The following is a 17,289-nucleotide window of genomic DNA, read 5'->3' as shown; positions in this document are numbered from 1 at the left end:
GGGGGTTCCCAATGGGCCTGACCAGTCTCTCTCTCGACCAAGTCACCAAGCCCCACAAAGAAGATATCACATTTTTACAAAGATAAATGTAATTTTTTTTTTTTGAATAAAATACAAATTCAAATCTTATAATTTTTCATGAACGAAATATAAAAAAACGGTTAGCTGGATGCACAGTGGATCAAAACAAGTCAAGTTGGATTGAATTGGTTTAGTAACGTGTGATTTTATAAACACATTTTGACAAAGATAAATGTGTGATTTTATATGAATTTTATAAATAGTTAATTTATATTAAATATGATTATGAAAAATTATATTATTACAATAATATTTTTTTTAATAAGATGATTTTGAATACTTTTTCAGAAAGGACACAACCCTTGGACAAAGTTTGTAATTAATAAAAGGCCTTATGTACAAAGAGTATGTGGGACTCCCCACACAAAGATAACAAAATAACACAGTCCCAAGACATGGTTGAAGATTGTAAAACAAAACCAAAAGTCAAAGTTGTTCACAACCACAAGAATAAAGGCGTCAAACAACTTCTCAGTGTAAGCCTCTAAAGATAGAATGAACCCACCATTTTTATCCCTCTCAATCTATTTATGGTATTACTGTCATATTAGACTTTTTTAAAATTTAATTTTTTCTTTTTCATCTATTCCATCCCATAGACATAAACTCATAGTTCATCCCAAGATAATATAAATTTGAAATTGAAATAAATTAGGGAATTAAAATGAAAATAATTTTGAATTAGAAAATATTAAATATACAAAACACAAAAATAAAATAAGCATTTAAAATATATTATGTAATTAAAAGCAAAAAGAAAATAAATCTAGCTACAATGATTATAAGTTATGTTTTATTTATTTCAAATAACAATAACCGTAAAGGGGGAGCTCACACTGAAGTCGTTCTAAATATATTAAAGCAAGTAAACAAAACAATAATTTTTAGGTAATCATAAAGATAAAGAGGACCAAAAGAGGAAAGTGCATAAAACAAAATAATAAGTTTCCCATTGTTTAAGGAATCGATTTTCGATGGTTGTTCAGTATTTTTTTTTCGCAAATTCTATAAGCGCCTTTTTATCGAGAAAATAATATTTTCGTAAATTTCTCTAACAAAAGTATTTTTTTTTCAAACATAAACAAAATGTGTTTTAGCCAAATTGATTGATGAGTTTTGCACTCTCGTGAAGTTCTGTGATCAACTTCCATCAAAAGCTATTTTTTTCCAAAATTTTATATGTTCATTTATCTGTATAAAAAGCAATATTAAAAGCATCCATAATGAAAATTGAATATAATTAAATTGAATATATAATATAAAAGAGAGGAAGTGGAGTTCAATCTTTATTAACACATCATGCAGTTTTTGATGAAAAATAATGGGTTTTTTTAAAAGATAATTGATGAAAAATAATGGTTTTGTCAAAAAAAAAAAAAAAATAGTCGAATTCTCTTTTCTACTTGGCACTAGGCGTACACCTTAACCAATTACTATGCAGGAATTTTGAAGGATTAAATTTGTTATGTTTAACGGTTTATTTTTCTTGTTTTTATTGGTTTATATAATACTTTTTTATTTTTATTTTATTTATTTATTATTATATATAGGTTCTCAGGTCACTTTAAAGTGAACTTGTAAAAAAATATTAAATTCTTAGTTTTTACGGTTTTCTTATAAGTTTTTTTTTTCTTTAGATTTATACTAATAATTTTTATACAACTTGTTAAGTTCATTCATTTACCTTTTTTTCTAGTTCATAATGGCTGAACATTTCTTTTTTTGACATGACATGTTAATGTCCTTAAAAAAATAAACGGAAGGAATGATGAGAAGGTTACTCGAAGTCAAAACCTCTCGGGGCATAATGCATGTGTAATGCCAATGAACCAAACAATATATATATATATATATATATATATATATATATATATATATATATATATATATATATATATATATATATATATATATATATATATATATATATATATATATATATATATATAGTCATATCTTGAATTTTAAGAGGTATAAGATATAAAACTTTTTATACAAACCAATTATGTATAAATAAATCATTAATACTTGCCAAAAGTTTGAAGAATTGAATTAATAAATCTTATTAAAAAATTTAATTTGGAGCAAAACGATAAGTTTAAAATATTAAATTCATATATATAAATTAATTTATATTTCTTAAACTAGACATCGATATTAAGTAATTTACATCTAACGTATACAGACAATATAAATATAAAGTCAAAACATAAATTTTTTATTTAAAAGTAGTAATTTTTTATTACATAATAGGGTTATTGTCATTGTAGCTCAACAAACTTTCGTATATTGGTTTAAATGGTCCCTCGTAACTATTTTTTGTATTTTAGGGGCACATAATAGGGTTACAACATACACCAAGCAAATAGCAATGGCAGATTCTATCTCATAAGATCGAACTCCTAAGCTAAAGGGATCACAAATCAGGCAACACTATCACCCCATTACTATAGGATCCTTAGCCTACCACTAACTAGCATGCAATTCCATCAGCTCATAAAATATCAACTCTACACTACTCACAATATAAATTGAGGTATTTTGGGAAACTACCGCTCGGGCTCTGGTCGATTGGACACACTGCTTCACTAGGTTTTTCTCCCATAAAAATCTTCATTTCCTTGAAAAGTGTTTATGAAAATCTTCAGATCCTTAGTTTGAGTTTGGAATTACCCTAGAGTTCATCCAAATCCCTCAAACCAGGCTTCTGATACCAAATTGAAACACCTCAAATTTTAAACCAAATTTTTCATTTTTAAATTACCAAAATATTGTTCATGAACCAAGTCATCCAAAAAAACATAAGTGTCAAATACAAACTATCATCATAAAATATCATAGTGTCACAGACAACCCCAGTAGCAAATCTCCCAACGAGTGTGCAATCAGACCTTCGCCTTCCTGCGATCCTCATAAGTACCTGAAACACATAAATCAACAATTATAAGCACACAGCTTAGTGATTTCCCCAAGATACCACATACAACACGACATAAACAACTATGATTTATCAGCAACCCTGGGGACTATCAGCAGTCCCGGTGGGCAACAACGCGCTCTATGGGTTATCAACAACCCTGGAGACTATCTGCAGTCTCAGTAACACATAAACATCATAACACCAAAATAACAGTTAGACCCAGTTGGTCATCACAAATACAACTATTCTACCACACAGGTAAGAATAAGTGAGGAGACTCACTTGATACTGATGACAGATAAATCTTGCACCCGAACTACCGGAACTAGTCTCCGCCTAATAGCATAATAATTAACCCTAGTTAATAATTAAGGTACATTACTCAACTCGCGAGTCCAAAACCCACAGCTAAACCTCTTAAGGGAAAAAAGACCATTTTGCCCCTCCCATGGTCCAAAACCCTAAATCTTGACCAAAGGTCAAAAGTCAGCAAAAGTCAACTGCCAAGCACGTACATTGGGCGTACTCTCTTCCTACGCGGAGCGTATTCCATCTGACCCCAAAAACCACTCCAAAAAGGTCTTAATCATTAAGACATGCATCTAAACACATATATGACCTTCTTAGAACGTCTTAATCCATAAAGTCTAACACTTTAAGCCTTTGCATGGCTAAAAAGGGCTTGAACCTTAAAACTCTAACTTAATCCACACTCAACACCACCAAACTCTTACATGGCTAGAAATGGACCATCAAGCAATCATTTTTATGAATCTACAAGACCTAATGAATAAAAGGACAACTAATATGCTTTGGAGTGCCCCATACTCATAAAGGTCCAAACTTTAGGACAAAAAGCTCATAAAACTCATCTATGGAGATTAAAAAGGAAACAAATCAAGGTATAGACTTTATACCTTCAAATGATGCACATGGAGGAGTGGTTTCTGGATCTATCAGCTTGCAAGCAACACCTCCTTCTTCAATAGCCTTCTTCTTCAACAACTAAGCACGAAAAATCACTAATAAGCTCCAAACTCTCACAAACAAGGCTTAGACTCGAGATTAGGGTTTTTGAGGGAAGGTGGCTGATAAGGAATGTCCAAGGGAGGCATAAGGTGGATTATATAGGGGAGAAAACCCTTAAAATTAGGGTTTTGAGGCTGAGCTAGTACGCCCGACGTACTAGCATGGCTTCTGCGATCCGTTCTCACGAGTATGTTGCGCATACCCATATGTATGCCTAACGTACAGGCTGAAATGCGAAACTCAACCACATGGGACCAAATGTGCAAACTTCAATTAGGTTAAGGACTAAAATGGAAATACCTGATAATCAGATGTTACAACATGAGCAAAGGAACCATAAAACCGATGAAGTACTATAACGACATCCTTTTTTCAATTTATCCTCCAAACCTTTATTCATAATATCTATTATCCGCAATTACACCATGAGAATCCAAGGTCTTATTAGAGACATCCGTGGCCAGTTCATCCTCTATCATAACTCGAACAGCATCGATCTTCCCTTTTATTTGTTTAGTCGGACCATCCTCATACACCACAGTTGCCGACGCCGAACAAGGAGCCACCACCGACCTTGCCAAACCCACTACCGGAGGTGTTCCTGACACCATGGCAGGGGCAACCTCCACTTCAGGTTCATGCAAATTTTCCTCAGGAGGAGTGAATCCTGGTGGAAATGGTAACGAATCTAGCCCATTAGACCCCTCGTCACTTGGTACCGCTTTCTTGTTCTTCTCGAGGATAGGATAGATACCAAAAGGATCATTGGAAATGTCACTAAAATGTTTCTTTGGTACACTCTGTTCTCCTTCGAAAATAGTTTCGGCCACCCCTTCCCTATCATTTACATTATCCGTTGAATGAACTTCCACATAATCAAAATTACTTGACTTATGAACTGAAGAGGTTGAGTGTCAATCATCATCTCCTTCACTTTCATCTTCCGACTCTGAATCCGTATCAATGAAATCTGGGTTCCATCCTGTAATTTCTCTTACCCGAACCAATATTTTTTTTCCTTTAACAATGATCTTAACATTTTGAAAAATTATACTACATGCCTTTGTCTTAATAGACAAACGTTTACGCCAAAGGTTGTTAACATTCAGGTCCTCCGTGTGAAGAAGATCACCCCACATGTTAGCAATCCTATTAAAAGTTTTCAGGGTCCATGCAAGAGAGGGCACACCATCAACATCGAGCCATGCAACACGCTCATCAATCACAAAGTCTTTATGCCACGATTTAAGCACAGAAAACCAAGAAGAAACACCCACATGATTAAGAAATCTATCTTTCGCCAAAACAGATTCGAACTCCAAAAAAACCCAAAATCCTCCCATATATCTTAATGTCACATCCTCAAATCCCCCCCCCCCCCTTACATAGATTAAACGTAAATTTGGAAAAGAAGCAAAATCCTTGACTTGACCAACCAACGTGATAGACAAGTCCTTATCAATCCAACAAGAACCATTAATGACTAGGGCAGGAGAATCAATCTCATTCACTGGATTAACTTTCACATTCCCACCCCTCAAAATGGAAGCATATGAACTATCATTGTTCACAAACTCATGAGATTTAACAGCTAGAAGAGGCATAGAATTCACGTGAGAAGGTTTTGGATTTTCCTGAATTTTATCATGAGGACGATAACCTCTAAAAAATCTAGCCAAATTAGCTCTTAAACGAAATCTCCCAATCCAAATGGTGCATAAATTAGACACAAGTATTTCAAGATTCTCAACCTTGATGAACCCGAAAAACGCATACTTCTTACCCGCCTTTGATTTATTGTTTGGGATGAACACATCTACAATATGACCATATTGTTCACATGCACTCCATAAATCCTTCGCTGAAAACTTCTCCGGGAAGTTCGTAACAAACAATAAATATGAAACCTGCTGAGTGAGATCCTCCTTAGAATGGAATTGACCATTATGCCCAACTCTTTTTTCCATGAAAAAGGCGTTTGATCCCGCCTAGATTACCGATACTCAAAGAATCACCGTAATCGCCACCGCCGAAAGGGTTTAGAATCGTCGGTTGATGTTTTGCATATATAATCATAATAAGTATAAGTCCTCAAAACTAGTTGACCTCTTATTAATATAATTAGAGATACTTGTAGCTTAAAAAAGTCTAATATCTTATCAACACTCTTATAATGTCTTAAGGAAGCATTTTGTGCAACCAATCAATCACTAATTAAAAGATGAAAGTGTTTAGGTTTTAGGGATGTATGGTCTTAACGACCACACTAGAATTACACTATGTCAGTGAAACAAATGTGTGATGTGTAGGTCATATACAATACTAGGAGTTAGCAAAATACTTGTTTGAATCGAACTGAACCAGAAGCGGAACCAACCGGGAACGAATATTTAATTCGGTTCGGTTCTCGGCTCCTCTATATCTATAAATTTGATTCTCTAGTTATCAGTTTGTATCTGGTTACAGAACCTAACAACTAGGAGTGAGCAAAATACTCGTTAAAACCGAACCAAAATCATAACCAATTGCGAATCAAATATCTAATTCAGTCCGGGCCTTGGTTCCTTTATATCCATAAATTCAGTTCTCAGTTTTATGGTTCCAGTTTGGTACGGTACGGCTACAAAAAGTAAGCCAACCTCTACACAAAATGGTCGTAATCTAAAATATGTCTCCACAATGTATCTGGTTCATTTCCAACACTTGCAGACCAATTTCGAATGACTAAGGATGTTTTGTTAGAGTTCATATATTTGTTATAACACTAAATTAACACATGGTTAACATAATGAATTAAAATCCTAAGGTGAAGATCTAATGTTTTATAGTTTTAAAACTTCAGTTAGATCCATTATAATTCATATACTCTTCCAATTGAGTTATTGACTTCAGCTGATCATTAAACACTATGTAGTATGATCCAAATTGACCATTTAAGCTAATTTTGTGATATGAATTGAATCTATAAAGATCTAGCACCAAAGCATATATGTTTCAATGCTTAGAGATCCATTGAACTTGCATTGAAGAGTTCAAATCCTCAGTAAGCTCACAAAAGTTGCTAGTAACATGTTTTGAATTCATGGGTTAATATAATTTTAAGAAAATTGATCATAAACAAAGTCAAATAGTAAATTAGTTTACTAAACCTCAAAAATTATTTTCTCCATTTATAGGGTTAGAAATCCACCAAACTCAACTAGAATTGATAATTAAGCCTAAGAATGATACATTGAGGCTAGTTATTCAATATAACTATAAATCTAACACCAAAAATTCATTCTTAAACATAAATAATCAATAAGTTTTAGATTATGTAGTTTTTTTCAAAGTTAATAATAGGAATGGAAATATAGGTTTTAATAAGCAACCTATGCAACATCCTATTTCGAGAAGTTTTTTTTTCAGGATTGTGGACAATAAATGGATCAAGTAAAGGTCTTAGGCTTCAAGGGAATGGGGCTTAGACCTTATTGGATGATGACAATGTTGGATAAGTGATTAAAGCCATGGTTTGTGTCTTGGAGTCAAAGGGGTAAAATGGGAAAATTGATGTTTTAGACTTCTTTCATGAATTATGGTTTTTAGTTCGACATGTATTAAGCCAAAATTAACTAGATATAAGTATGGGGCTCATCAATACCTTTTCGTGGATATAAAGATCGCCGAAACCAGAGTTGAAACGAAGGAGTTATGATTGTTTGAAGTTGGAGTGAAATTGGGTGAAAACCCGTTCTCACGAGGTGAGAAGTAATTCTCACGATGTAAGAGTGCTCACGAGGTGAGAATATATTTTCACGACATGAGAACTATGTAGCCCAAAGCCCACGAAAATTTTAGAGTTTTCAAGGTATTTAAAGGTAAGGATTCATGTTTTAGAGTATTTTCTTAGCCTCCATCATATCTAGAACCTCTTGGCAGAAACCGTAGCCTCTATTTTCAAGATTTGAGCCTCCCCTCTCATCTCTCATCCATTTTTGGTGATTTTGGAGCAATGTTTTCATACAATATTGATCAAGGAAGCTTGGCAATTGAAGATCTCAACTTTCAACTACCTTCTAGACATTTGTAAGTTATAAAGTTCCAAGCTTTATGGCATATTCTGTTGGATTAGTGTCTAAGCCCGTAACTATATTTGGTAAGTATTTGACCCGGTTGTGCATGGTCCTTTTGGGTTGCCTTCACCAAAGTAACCAGATAGGATGATTTATAAAGAGAGAGGTTGATTATGATTTATTAATATGTTATAAGAATAATATATTAAAAGAGAAATCATATAGTTTAATTAATATTAGACAAGAATTAATTAAGAAATTAATTTTGTGGCTAAAAGAGATTAATTAAACTTGGGGGACTGATATTGTAATTATAAGATAGTTACATAAATGGGCTAATGGACTCCATAGAGGTTGGAGTGGACGAAATCTATAGGGAAACCCATTAGAATTCGTCCAAGGCCTCTAAGGAGGGAGTCAATGGGTTACATAAGGCCTAAGCAGAGAATTAGGATTTCTCCTGAAACCCTAGCATCCCACACAAGTATAAAAGGACCTCTAGGGCTCCCAAAAACGTGGCTAAGCACTCTCTAGCAGACCTTGGACGTTTTTGGTGCTCCTCCCCTCTTTGCAATATCATCCTCTTGCTTTTGGTGTTTGTAAGCCATTAGAGGAGTGACATTTGTGACTCTAAGCTCCAAGGAAAGAAGATTCAAGCCATTCTTGAAGAGGTAATCATCTAGATCTGTTCTTATATGATAATTTTGAAATATGTATGCTAGATCTAGGGTTCTCGAGTCTTGGATGAATTGCATGTACAATAGAGAAACCTAGATCCAAGCTTTAGGGTTTGCATGAGCACATAGGATATTCTTTTGTATATTTCCCATCATATTTATCTTAGATCTAAGTATATTTGGTTTTTTGGTCCATTTTAATGAGTTTTGAGTGACAGTTGAGAATAAAGTTTGCAACTTTATTACTCCCCTAGGTCTCAAGAACCTTGTATGTTTCAGATCTAGACTCCAACACCTTTTGATCAGTTTAGAATGTTTTCTTGGACCTCATGGACTAGGAAAGTTTTGATCTTTTGCCTTCCCTTTTAACCATGCAAGTTATATTGGTCATTTAGGTCATTTGCTGTATTAAAGTTTAGATCTTGAGAGCTTGAGACAATATTATAGATAAAGTTGGAAACTTTATCCATCTAAACACCATGTGGATTTAGATCTGAAGGTTGGAGTCTTGGACTTAATGGATTTAGCTGAGAAAGATGTATTCTTGGTCCCTTTGAGATTTAAAGACTAGATGTTGGTTGTTTGGACCATCCTAATGGATAAAGTTGGAAACTTTATCTATTATGAGGCTATTTAGGATCTAGATCTGAGGTTATTGGCCTTGTTCTGACGAGATTAAGCACTTAATGAAGATTTTGGCCTTCTGACCAGAAGTCACGACGTGACATAGGATGTGTCACGACATGACGGTGCCCAGAATCATGATTGAATAATTGTAACACCCGATTCAAGGTGATTTTCATTTTTGACCCTTGGTCTGTATATTGTTTGTGATGGGTTTTGCGCATTCTAACACTCCTAAGTGTACATGCAACCCTAAATACCTTGGATCTATGTTTTCTCTATTATACATGCAATTATGAACTTTCCAAGGTATTACCCTATCTAGCATACAATACTTGATACTTGGGTAATCAAATGGATAGAATACATACCTTTGTTTGATGTAGCTTGTCTCCATGAAGCTTGAGTGCATAGTGCCCCAAGTGTGACACCTCAAATGGTTCACACAACACCAAATGCACATGGAATGACTTGAGAGAAATGGAACACTCCTTGAAATCGTCTAGCCCTCATATTCACACATTAGTGTATGATTTCTTGAGCCATAGGATTCTTTTATATGGTGGCTATTAGGGTTACACCATGTAACTCATAACTTTACCCATTCCTTATGCTCCATGGATTTTAACCTCCATGGAGTATCCATGGGTCACCCCATGGACTTAGTCCAACATAAGGAATCTTGGATCACAAGCCCACATATATAAGAATGAATGATTTACACAATCAACCCATATATTTAATTAGTCTCCTTTTGATCACTTAATTAATTCCAAATTATTTCTTGATCAATACTAATTAAATAACCTTATTAATATATTAGAACTTATAATATATTAACCAACCTTAAGTGTTATTTCTCTCATTATAGTCTATCCAAATGCATGATGCCATGCAACCCAAATGGACCATGCCGGGTCGGGTCAAGTCTTACCAATTATAGTTATGGACTTAGACATTAATCCAACAGTCTCCCACTTGGATAAGTCTAAAACTATTATTGTGTATGACTTCAGGAACCGATCAACAATCGTAGCTCTCAAAAGCTTCTGTCGAACTCTGACCTTGTCGATGAACTCTGACATTTGTCAATGACTTGTCCATTAGATAAGGGATCATATATTCCTTCATTCTAGATATCATATGGACTGAGACATGGATTATCAATCATTCTCTCTGTCCATTTGTTGTTTCCCGATTTCCGATTCATGATGACTGACTGATTGAACAAATCAAATTAGTCCTGGCTTGGCCAAGCACTCACATGTATCATCTTTAAATCATCGAGGGGCCCACAGATATCGCTTTTATCCCGAAGGTAAAAGGAATGGATAAACTTCGACTCATATGGCTTGTTCTACTACTTGTTGAATCATACACAAAGGCACGTTTTATAACATCGAGTTACCGAATGCGTTTTCGTGCAATCAATGTACAACCAACTCATAGTAACAACTCATATCTCTAGGTTTGAAGAATATAAGATATTATCGTCTCATGATCACTCGTGATAAAATCCATGAAGTGATTCAAATGAGCGCGGGTTGAATCCAATACTCAGAACTTATGAGCACTCATGAGTGTTGTAGCACCACTTTGTCCACCACCTTGGACCTCTACAAACCAACCCATGACAGTCTTGATTCATATCTACTTCCAACATATGACCGACTGTAGATGGTTTGAATAACTTAATCATTCAGGAAGAGCGACTTAGTTATTCTGGAAGTCAAAACATGCAAAGTGAAACACAAGAATAAATGAATCAAATATGGTATCAAACCCTATGAATATAAATAAACACTTTTATTTATCACCATACTGATTACTCATTATTCATTGTTTCGGTTTTATCAACTTTATACTTTAATTAAAAACACTAGTTATCCTATGCTCCAAGCATGTACACTATGTTTTTCTTAAACAATAGCTTTGCCATACACCAAGTATGCACTCTATGTTTGTCTATGATCCTTACTTTGTGAAATAAACCAATTGAACATAATTTCAATGATTCTAATTTCACACTCCCAAATCCTTATCGAAAAATGTGAGAATTTCAAATTCCTATCATTTATCGAAATCTGTTTAGATTTTAAACTTATATGCACTGACCCTCCTGTAATGAATATGTACAAAGTCACAAAGACTTGTCAACAGTCATTATAAGGTATTCCAATGGAGATCAACTCCATGGAAACTAAGTCTCATATTCAAAGTACATTGCTTTGGACATGCTTCTTGCATTAAGTTTTCTAATCTTACACAGATAACTTCCACCTATGGAGACAACTCCATATTCTCATTTTGACTATCACTTCTGAATAAGAGATGCCTCTTTTCAGAATATGTCAATATGGTCCTTCCAAAATTAGCATTATACTTCCAACTGTCCCTGAGCAACCAATCTTTGGTAAACCTCAGATTGTCCTCAACAATTGCTTAATCACTTTAGTCATATCCAATTCTCGACATTTTCCTCCTTAACGCCCCAAGGCATTTGGAAAATTTAGAAAGGATAAATATAGCACATGTAATTGATCCTATATCCGAAGCATATGGGACACGATTCATGATGTCTCACATAAAGACTAAACCAGTCTTTTGCTATAATATTTCCATTTCAATTTGCCAAGTTCTCAAAATTCAGATTATGAAAAGGGATGTCGTAATCATAATCGAATTTTAGAACGCAAATAATGGACCCATATATAGAATTTCCTTATGTTGAGCCATTCCAACATGAAATTCATATATATATCCTTGATTAAATACGATTAAAATCTCAATCTAAGCTTTTAGAATTGAAATGAAGTATAATTTCCTCTCCCTTAATTATAGCAAAACAACTTTTTCAACCCCTGCAACCTCACGAATTGAAACTTTTGTTTTCTATAATTAACATTGCTAACTTGCAACCTTTGTCATAATTATCATGCTCCCACTAACATGATGATTATTAGCATAACACTTATGCTCCCACTAGCTTTGACATGTACTCAGAAATCAGCTGACTTTCTTACGAAAGTTCAGATTTCTGATACTAGATTGTTTTGATAAAACTTTATCAAAATCATACACCTCTCTTAGATAGCTCACATGTGTGTCTAAACGATTTTAGAACTATGAAAAGGGATGCCGTAATTATAGTCTCAATTGTTTAGACCTTTGCCACTTCTCACAAGTCCATGTTAGTGTGCCGGTAAACCACACACGCTCCACTAACGACTTTGAGAATGCAAATATCACAATTGCTATCTAGCTAAAATCTACTTAGTGAAAGTGTTTCCTCACCATCATTTTCATGAATCGGAGAGAAACCTTATGACACTTAGATTTAATAGTGTATGTGTTCTTATCCATGTGAATTTGTCAAAACCATAATCACAAGACAAGGTTAGTGACAAATCCAAACTCATATTGATTAAACTTGTGCAATCTTAAATTCTTGCCATTTGGCAGCTCAGGTGCCTGCCATTGCTTCCAAGTAGTTGTGCAACCAATTGAGAACTCTCAGAACTCCTATGCAAAGCCAACTTGAATAGGCACAAAAATTTCAACACGATAGGTTATAAACCTCAAGTCGTGTGCTAGTGAAGGACTTTAGGTTTTATTCTTGATTAAGTCTTGAAACTTTCAAGAGCTTTAAGACTCCCACTGTCCTCTTGACATATAAGACTCCCTTGTCAAATATTCAAGAGATAGTGCAGATTCTTTATCAAGACTAACACTTTACACAATTGGCCTAAGTTGGTCTCTGTTTTATCCAAAACATCACAACTTACCAATTTCAAATGTACAAGAGTAGATAACCTTTTACTCTTACATTTGACTAGTGTTAACAAACCCTCTTTAAGATATGTCACTCAAGTTACAATCTTGGAGTATGACTCTAAGAATTGTTTTGGAACGAAGTATGACTCATCTTTTTGATTTAACCATTTCAACAATTCATGACTCCTCTTCTTAGTCATAAGAATGCACTAAGATGACTTTAGAGGACCAATTGTGATATGGTATCTTAATCATTTAAGATGATCATAAACATGATACTAGAGTACTCTCCCATCTTTTCAGATTTGAGAAACTTTTATCTTTCTGCCATACTTTGATTCTTCTTATTCGTTCTGTCTCACATTGAAACTTCTCCAATGCTACAGACTTATACTTAAACTTATAAGTATAATCATATTTACTGAACTTAAGTAAATCATGACGAATAGTCTTCTTGATCTTTTGTGGTGGACTTGACCAGTGCAAAAGAATGTGTACTCGATCCCTTAGTCCTTTCCTTATTCACATAAGGAATTAGTCTTAATTTTCCAAGCTGAAAGTTCTCATTCATCATAATATACAACTTGCATGATTCCAAGTTTCGGTCCAATTGAACCTTGGGTGATGAGAATCTTTCCTTATTTGGTAATATTAGACACCACCACAACCGAAAGAATCAAATCCATTTTTCCAATATTGCTATCAATGGAATCTTATAAGCAACAACTTTTCACAAATGCCATTGTAAGGATACTTAAAATAAATAAAATCAAAACCTTTTTCTTTTATTTTAAAACTTTGCGGAAAAACTTATCCTTACAATCCATATGAAAACCTTGTTGTTATCTATTCCTAAGAAATATAAATATCATAACTCTTAAGTAATAGCCCAAAATTCTGATCACCGAACCATGCGATTGAAATCCATCTTCGCGATCAGAATCAACATGTACTTAATAGAGTTAGACAATGGACTTTACCTGAAGTAGAGCCAAACTTATTGAATTTAACATCCTTAGGTAAATTTGGCAGCTTCGTAACCAATTCCCTTTCCTTTGGCAATAGTTACCTATGGACCCTTGATAATGGGACTATCTCACACTTCGCCTCTCTCTTTACCATTGGGTCAACCGAGTTGACTATGGCCGATCCCTTTCCATTGGGAAGAGAGAGCTTTACTGGATATCTAATCTCATCATTGTCAATGTCCATAGCGTTTTAGGAAGTTGATCTTAGCAAATAGATAAGATCATTAAGGGTCTTGTCATAGTCTGTTTCATAGGAGTCCCAAAGGAACTCACTATGTGACTTAGAAAGTAGTTGAGCCACCAACTTTCTCAAGACTTTGACACCCAACTCTCCCGGCTTGTCAATATGTGACTACATCTCCAAGATGTGATCACACATAGACCTTTGCTTGCCAATAGGGCTTGAGTGACCTTAAACTTTTCAAGAACTTGTGGGTTAGGGAGAATAATTGGAGGATGTGGAGGAAGTGAAGTTCCAAGAGATTTGGGATGATCATAGATGTCTGAACTAGACATCTTTTGGGAGAAATTCAAGATAGTTGATTTAAAGTCCTTAATATAACACCCAATATGAAATATTAAGGCTAGGACCCAACACAATATTTTATAACTTGGAAGAGGGATGCCGTAATCCAAGCTATAGAATATTTGAAGGTAGGTGAATGACGATTCACCAATTTCCACCAAGATAAACGAAATGTATTATTAGGTTTTAATTGGTTTTGAAACTCCTAGATTCTTTTGAGATTCATTGAACTTTTCAAAGGCATGTTTCAATCTCGAGTGTGCCCTTCAGGTTTTGTGACTGGGATGCCGAGGATCACAAAACAAGGTGTGAAGTAACCATGCAAATTACTTGGTACCCTTAAGTGTTTACCCCTCAATCGATGTGCCGGTTAACCACACACGCTCCATCGATACTATGATAAACATTAAGTTACCCTCTGCCTACCTTGTTAAATACGAGTTAGTGTGCCGGTTAACCACACACGCTCCACTAACCGACTTAAACAAAGTGCAAAGTGTACTTTCATGGATTAGCACCTTATTCACATTTTCCTAAGTAACTAAGATTGGGAATTTATAAGTGTTTAGTTACTTAGTATTTATCATTAATACTTTTAATGAAGGGAGAATTATAGTCCTTGTCCTACCCGTTCGGCTAACGACCCTCCACCAGTCAAGGAAGCGGTGGGTGAGAGTGGACACCCATTAAACTGCCATTTTATAGGCAGTAACCTTATACCCCCCTTATAGACCGGCTTCGTGAATGAGGCCTACTAACGGTAAGACTGACTTGCTCTTATACATATATTTATTATTAACTTATAATACTATAAAGTATAAGGGTTGAATTTTAACTTTTAAAATTCTAAGGGCTAACTTGGAATTAAAGTATTCATGGGGAAAACTTTACAAATTCCAAAACTTGAGGGCAAGTTTTGAAAATATTCAAAACTAATTAATTCCATAACTTATGTGTTTAAAGTAGTTTTAATTAAAAAAAAACTCTTCAAGTTCCATAACTTGAGGACAAGTTATGGAAGACTTTAAACTAATAAAAGAATGTAACTTTTCTTTATTTTTGTAACTTATGGAACTAATTAAGGTTACACATTTTATCATTTAATGAAGTGACTCTTGAACCTCCATAACTTGAGGACAAGTTATGGAGTCATAAAACCATTTAATGGGGACAAGACTCTTCATTTTTGTAACCATTGCCAACTTTTTATGAGTTTTATGAAACTTAAATGTGACTTTTCATATAACTTGAGGACAAGTTACAAAAACACATTTTAAAATCAACTCTTAGATTAAAATGGATTGAAAACACATAATCAATTAACTTTTCTATTAATCTAATAAACTCATATGAACAAAGATAATTCACATCAAATTTTTTTCAAGTAATTAGCATAACTTTTAAACTAATACAATTCGATTTTTCAGCTAATTTTGCAAGTATAACAAGAAAACAAGCCTTGGCTCTGATACCACTGATGGGTTTTGCGCATTCTAACACTCCTAAGTGTACATGCAACCCTAAATACCCTGGATCTATGTTTTCTCTATTATACATGCAATTATGAACTTTCCAAGGTATTACCCTATCTAGCATACAATACTTGATACTTGGGTAATCAAATGGATAGAATACATACCTTTGTTTGATGTAGCTTGTCTCCATGAAGCTTGAGTGCATAGTGCCCCAAGTGTGACACCTCAAATGGTTCACACAACACCAAATGCACATGGAATGACTTGAGAGAAATGGAACACTCCTTGAAATCGTCTAGCCCTCATATTCACACATTAGTGTACGATTTCTTGAGCCATGAGATTCTTTTATATGGTGGCTATTAGGGTTGCACCATGTAACTCATAACTTTACCCATTCCTTATGCTCCATGGATTTTAACCTCCATGGAATATCCATGGGTCACCCCATGGACTTAGTCCAACATAAGGAATCTTGGATCACAAGCCCACATATATAAGAATGAATGATTTACACAATCAACCCATATATTTAATTAGTCTCCTTTTGATCACTTAATTAATTCCAAATTATTTCTTGATCAATACTAATTAAATAACCTTATTAATATATTAGAACTTATAATATATTAACCAACCTTAAGTGTTATTTCTCTCATTATAGTCTATCCAAATGCATGATGCCATGCAACCCAAATGGACCATGCCGGGTCGGGTCAAGTCTTACCAATTATAGTTATGGACTTAAACATTAATCCAACAGTTTGCAGATTTGGTCCAAAGGGGGCATTGTTGCCATTTTCAAAAAAGTGGGGGTACGTTGGGCGTACTCCTCGTACGTTGGGTGTACGCACTTAGGGCACAAACCCTAATTTTTAGGGTTTAGACCCCATTTAAGCATCATTATGACCCATGATCCCCTCATTTCTCAGCCTCCATTACTCTTTGAACCTCATTTCGAAACCCTAGCCATTTACAGAAGATTTGACCCTCTTTGTGTGTGTTTGTGAGCTTTGAGGAAGAAGAGATTTGAAGAAGGAGCTTTGATCCAGGGAGAGCTTGTAGATCTAGATTCTACTCATCATTTTCAGCTTCATCGA

This window comes from Lactuca virosa, chromosome 3 (genome assembly GCF_052849685.1).
Source record: "Lactuca virosa cultivar CGN04683 chromosome 3, Lactuca_virosa_CGN04683_v6, whole genome shotgun sequence".
In the NCBI taxonomy this organism is placed as follows: Eukaryota; Viridiplantae; Streptophyta; class Magnoliopsida; order Asterales; family Asteraceae; genus Lactuca; species Lactuca virosa.
The sequence above is the reverse complement of the archived record's forward strand: the minus strand, read 5'-3'. Positions refer to the sequence as shown.